Genomic DNA, 6301 nt, shown 5'->3' on the forward strand with positions numbered 1-6301 from the left:
TGTTGTATGAGTATTTGTGAGACAGGATTGAGAAACTGCTCCCTGGAAACGCCAGTGCAACCTTCTTCATACAGTAATTGATGTATCTGTGTAATAGAATAAAACCCACGCAGAGACCAAGTTGATGTAGCCAAGTAGCCTGTTTTCAGAATGCATGGGAAGCTCAGACCTTTCACTGSGTGTTCTCCCAGATTCCAGTTACCCGTGACTGAAGGACTTGGAAAATRAGAGTGAATCCAAATCATTACATTAAGCAGGTGTGGGAACACCTACACCCTAGGAACACAATCCCTTTTAGACTYCTCTTAATATTTTGGACTTCATAATGTCCTATTGCAGGGAGTCTTCACTTTGCTTTTTGCATTTGTTACATAATTGTTATTTCTAGACAAAAAGGGAGTTATGGCACTGGCACAAAGCCATTTATTTCCATGTTCCATACTGACACCCCATTAAAAGACACAGCACAGCAGTAACGTGAATCAGCCCCACAAAAACCATGTTTCGTCTTGTAACCAGTCTGTTTCTAACCCAAATCAGAATCAAATCAACTATTTAATAAATAGAAATAAGAACAAAGCTGAAAACTGAGAACCACAAGGTWTATCACCACATGATTCATTCCAGCAGGAGACTGCTTGTGCTAGGTCCTTAGCACTTTCAGAACTCTTCAAATTCAGAACACCTTAAGAACAGAATATAAAACATAGACAGTTAACGGGGGAGGCTTTCAGAGACCACACTCATTTCTGAATGAATTTGGACCTTCATGATACAACATAGGAACTCCTTTATTTTAACAGATTTTAAGAACAATGAAGTCAAAACCTGCATTCTCACTGCACCTTGAGCAGTGTAATCCAAGTAATACTGAAGAAGAATTCCTCACATTTGTTCTTCACTGCTGAGGTTGGATGATTCATCTCATTTAAATTCTTTCACGTGAGCTTCATAACTTTGTTCTTTTATCTGTTATCATCATACCTGAAAAGAATTAGTAAGTYTTATCTTAAAAAGCAACTGAATTATGCTGTGTGGTACCTAACATGCAATAAAATTTCCATGCAGAAAACATGAAGTTAAAAAAAAAGGAAGCCAATCAAACCAAGAAGCGAAAGCATTTTTACTACAGAAAAATGGTATCTCTAACAATATATTTGTTTCATGTTTCCTATTTTTACTTTCTCCCCCTCACCATCTGCCTGTGTTCTGCTTTTTCTTTCAAAKAGCATCCACCTCATTTAGCTTCACTCACACCATCACAGGATTCAGGCTGAATAAAAACAAAATTCCCAGTGCCAAAGCCAAAAAAGCACTACCTCTTCATAAAACACCTTCCAAAAATAACTTTCTCTTACAGKAGCTGTAGATCTTTAAGAGAAACACTCCATATTGATTCAGTGCCTTGCTTACACACCCGCTAGACAAAGGAACTTGAGCTTTTTGGCCTCTGGTAACTGGGTTGTACTTGTTCCTTCACTGCTGCTCTTTTTGCCAAATCTTCCCCATTCTTCTGGTAGCCARCACTGAATCCCGCAAAAGTGAGATCCTGTGGTGTGCAGAAAGAAAGTGAATTACAGAACATGCAGTTCTTGAGCAAGAACTACTCATGTTGTGGAAGCACTTAAGCAATTCCGAGGGGGATTAACTGTTCTGTGGAGCAGAGTCTCACTGCCTTGCTTAAGACACCCTGCATGAAATAAAACCATTTTGGGGAGACAATCCTCAGAGGGAAATAGTGAGAAATAGAGAATACCCATCATTGACATGTGTGCCATGCAGTGATCAGAACTTGGCAGTGCCAGAACCCGCACTGTGCTGCGTGCGGAGGAGGCGAGGGATRATGAGAAGGTGAAATACAAAAAGTGCCCATCCTTGTAGACCAGGGACACCTTGGCATGGGAGCAGTAGGAAAGGACATCACGGCTGTGTCTCTGGGGGTCCTGCGAACTGGTGGGGTGCCAGAGGGGGCTCACAGAATCACAGAATCAATCACATTGGTAAAACCTCTGAGATCGAGTCCAACCTGGACCAAACACCACCTTGTCAACCACACCATGGCACTGCATGCCATGTGCAGTCACTTCCTGAGCACCTCCAGGGACGGTGACTCCAACCTGGGCACTCATTCTAATGTTTAATCGCATTTTTCAAAAAGAAAATCTTCCTGATGTGCAACCTAAACCTCCCCGGTGCAGCTCTCCTCTCATCCTGCTGTTGTTACCTGGGGGTAGAGCCKGACTCTCACCTGTGAGAGAGAGGTCACCCCGGAGCTTCCTCTTCCAGCATTTGGAGGGCTGGGKGGGAGAAAAAAATATGGAACGCTTCACGAATTTGCGTGTCATCCTTGCGCAGGGGCCATGCTAATCTTCTCTGTATCGTTCCAATTTTAGTATATGTGCTGCCGAAGCGAGCACGAATCKKTGAGTYGTCCCGTGTTGTTTTATAGCCCCAGAGTCCGCGCTCCGCAAGGTCAGGGTGACCGAGAATGAAACAAGATAGCGCTGCCGGTGGGAGCAGCAGCAGCCGTACACAGCACCGTGCCGAACCGAGGGTCTGACGGGCCGGCGGCGGTGGAGGGTGGGGAGACAGAGCCCAAATCCGCCATAACCCGAGTTATGCAAATTAGCCCGCTGTAGTAAATACGCGCAAAGCATTGTGGGGCGGGGCGGTACCGGGCGCTCCTCGCGGAGCCGTTCCTTATCAATGAGGTCCGAGGGGCCGCCGGGCGGTGTTCGGCGCTGAGCAGCTGGGCYGTGTGACACCTTTCTGTGGCGACACATCGGTGGTTCGAACCTAAATTAGTTAATATTGGTCACCTGTGGCGATATGCGTGCAGTTGAAGCCATTTGTTATTTCACAGGATCACAGAACCGTTCGGGTCGGAGGGCCCTCTAGAGATTAGGCAGTTCATCCCCCTGCCAAGGCTGGGCCACCTGAAGCAGGTGACACAGGAACGCGCCCTGCTGGGTTCGAATGTCTTCAGAGAGGGAGACTCCGCAGCTCCCTGAGCCGCTGTTCCAGTGCTCGCCACCCTCAGGGGCAAGTTCTTCCTCCTGCTGAGGTGAAACCTCTTGTGTTCCAGTTAATGACCATTGGTCCTTATGTTTTTCGGGTGTATCTCCGGCACACGGCAGCTGTAGCGGGACCCCGTGGGTGCAGGGACGGGGAGGGAACACATCCATACAGCGAATCGAACAGAGCCAGGACCGTATTGCGTTACTGGTTCTAAGGTGGGGCGAGACACCTCCTTCATAGGAGCAGCAGAGTGGCGCAGCGGAAGCGTGCTGGGCCCATAACCCAGAGGTCGATGGATCGAAACCATCCTCTGCTAGCTACGGTTTTTTTTTCTCCCTTTTCCTCTTTCCGGTGCAGCGCCTGGCGGCTCCGTGCTTTCTGCTGGTCCCTTTTGGGTGTGGGGAGCAGTGGTGCTGCGGGCGCGAGGACAGTTGTTTTTCCTAAATTATTTTGGGAACATGCAGTGTAACGGTGCGAGTAAAGGACGGACAGTGCACAGCAGTGCAAAGTCTACAACCTTTTTTATAGTACGATTTGAAGTTTTCATAGAATGACAGAACGGTTTGGGTTGGAAGGGACCCTTCAAGGCCATTTAGTCCCACCCCTTGCCATGGTCAGGGACAGACCAGGCTGCTCAGAGCCCGGTCCAACCCGCCTTTGAATGTTTCTAGGGATGGGGCATCCGCCACCCCTCTGGGCATCCTGTGCCAGTGCCTCAGCACGCTTGTGGTAAAAAGTTTCTTCTCTTTGTTAAAAGCTCCCGTATATATTAAAAGGTCACAACGTCCCCCTGGAGCCTTCTCTCCTTCAKGCTGAACGACCCCAGCTCYCAGCCTTTCCTCACAGAAGAAGTGCTCCAGCCCYCTGAGCATCTTCATGCCTTCGTCTGGACCCGCTCCAGGAGGTCCATGTGTTTAATTAGGCATGAAAATCTCATTGCATCCATTTGTAGTTTCTGCCTGTCTTGCCTGTTTAAATGAAACATWGTGGCAATGTCAAATATAGCACGCAGASTGTCAGCACAAAACGCAGCAAAGCAAAATGAAAACAAAAACGGGATGTAAAAGTCAGTGCACGTGGTGTTGTAAGTCTGTATTCAGCTTCTGGATCGCATGATCTGAGGGAACAGCCCCGTGAACTTAATGACACAATGCTCCTCAATGGGCATTGTTTTCAGGGCTGTCAAGTGTGAGAAACAGCGCAATTCTTACATGGRATTAGTAGGTGCAGAATACACGGAAGAAAAACAATGCAAGGATTTTAGGATTTTAGTTACACATCCATAGAACAATTTTATAAATTGTTTTTGCTGCATTTGGCTCAGTAGGCACGGCTCGGGAAGTCACGTTGTGCGGTTCCATGGTGTAATGGTTAGCACTCTGGACTCTGAATCCAGCGATCCGAGTTCAAATCTCGGTGGAACCTTACTGTTTTTGCCGGGGCAGAAGCGTGGAAAATCACTTTAAGGCGTTTTTCATGCACTGTCGGAATGCCATAAATATCCCATGCTATCCCAKGGGATATCTATCTGAGGTAGACSACTAAGCAATGGTAGAATTTTTCTGAYTTTTTTCCCGCATATCTMAATACTTTYTGCAGTCAGGTTAGGATTTTCTGACGCAAATTATCAGAAAACTCTCAGGCATGTCACAGAATATTTTTTTCTTTTCATTTCTATGCTTTAAATTGCCTGTGTGGAAACACAGTTCTAAATTGTGCATCAGCAAAGTGCAGCTGCTGAGCTCTGGAGCAGGGATGAAGTTTTGGGGTGTCTCTGATAGCAGGTGTTCTCCCAGAGTTCATATTTGCTTTCTGCCTTCATTATACCAGGGGTGACCTTATTGTGGCCTCCCAGTGCTCAGTGGGGCTCCAAGAGAGCTCGAGAGGKRCTTAGGACAATGAACCGGAGTGACAGAACAAGGGRGAATGACAKGGSRTATTGGAAAGGRACTCTTCCCTGGGAGGGTGGTGYKGCCCTGGCACAGGTCGCCCRRGGAAACTCCATCATGGGGAACATTCAGGGGCAGGTTGGACAGGGTTTGGAGCAAYCTGGGATAGTGGAAGAATCCCTGCCYATGGCATGGGGTYGGSACTGGATGATCTTTACGGGCTCTTTCAAMCAATCATTCCACGATTCCGTGAAGACAACGAATATTGCAGAAACTCAGAACAAACATGAATATTGAGGTCATATTAGATTCCTGTCGGTTATCGCAGACACAAAGATAAAAAAGAGCGATTTTCCAGGGGGATTCGTGTGCTATGGATTTATTAGCAGTGCTAGCAGGCACAAAAGGCACCTTCCGGTTCTATGGTGTAATGGTCAGCACTCTGGACTTTGAATCCAGCGATCCGAGTTCAAATCTCGGTAGAACCTGCCTCAGGTCTCCCTTTTGCTGCGGCAGGGGCAGACCCGACGAAGATGAAGCTCCAGCTCAGCGCCAAAGGGTTTCCYTGACCTGAACTGTGTCAGGCTCTTCTCAGTTTTCTTCAATGCAATCAATTTGACAAAAGACTTCAATYATTCCTACTACTTTTAAATTTAATTGTATTTTATTGCTGTTTTTACATTAAGTATTTTTGAGGGGAGCAAAAAAAGGCATCTACACTGTGGAAAATTTCATCAGGTAAATGTGCAGAATTTGGACATTATTTTTCAGTKGCACCCAACTACTSACTTGGAAAGTAAGGGCAGAAATGCAGTGTTTTTGGAGTGGATATAATCTCACAGATTGAACTCTGCACCAGTTAAATGGATATTCCCTCTGCTTTGCTGACACAAACCCTCAGTAGTTATTTTTCATTTCCAGGGTAGCTAAGGACATCTTATCACCTTGGCTCCCCTTCTCCAAACCTGTCCTACCAGTCACTTGTTTACACAGCAACAGGAACAACYCTGCTCTGTGCCAACARCTCCTCCTCCTCMTTTTCCTYTGGCCAGGTAACCCTGCCTTCCTGTCCCCTTGAAAAAAAAACCCAGCCACCTTCAGATGGAGTTATTATTTAGTAGAAAACCAGGTCCCAGCTAGTCAAGAAAACATAAGGAAATGTTTGCTCAATTAATTAAATTTTCACACAACCTACTGATGTAAAAAGTCCCTTGTCTGCGTCAGGGCTTATTTTCATCCTTTCCCCAACGGTTGGATCAGGCCACACAAAAAGAAAGATCTTTTCCTGCGCACCASTGTTTTAACGTACAGTACCCAGTAACCTCAGCACAACCAGCCACCCTCACAGACTGCCCTCATGCACCACCRTCCTCCTCCCCAGCCACAAGTGCTTT

The 6301-nt window shown here is 46.6% G+C and overlaps 4 non-coding genes across 4 annotated transcripts; 3 read left to right on the top strand and 1 right to left on the bottom strand.

Moving 5' to 3' along the window:
• Positions 1-2310: 2310 nt before the first annotated feature.
• Positions 2311-2417, bottom strand: LOC130578184 (U6 spliceosomal RNA). The gene has a single exon (XR_008965847.1). It is a non-coding gene; the product is annotated as a U6 spliceosomal RNA (small nuclear RNA).
• An 845-nt stretch (positions 2418-3262) lies between these two features.
• Positions 3263-3334, top strand: TRNAM-CAU (transfer RNA methionine (anticodon CAU)). Its single transcript has one exon. It is a non-coding gene; the product is annotated as a tRNA-Met (tRNA).
• A 1037-nt stretch (positions 3335-4371) lies between these two features.
• Positions 4372-4443, top strand: TRNAQ-CUG (transfer RNA glutamine (anticodon CUG)). The gene has a single exon. It is a non-coding gene; the product is annotated as a tRNA-Gln (tRNA).
• Positions 4444-5323: 880 nt separating this feature from the next.
• On the top strand, positions 5324-5395 carry TRNAQ-UUG (transfer RNA glutamine (anticodon UUG)). The gene has a single exon. It is a non-coding gene; the product is annotated as a tRNA-Gln (tRNA).
• Positions 5396-6301: the final 906 nt, after the last annotated feature.

Source organism: Malurus melanocephalus, unplaced genomic scaffold (assembly GCF_030028575.1).
Source record: "Malurus melanocephalus ecotype Western Australia unplaced genomic scaffold, MMel_1.1 scaffold_215, whole genome shotgun sequence".
Classification (NCBI taxonomy): Eukaryota; Metazoa; Chordata; class Aves; order Passeriformes; family Maluridae; genus Malurus; species Malurus melanocephalus.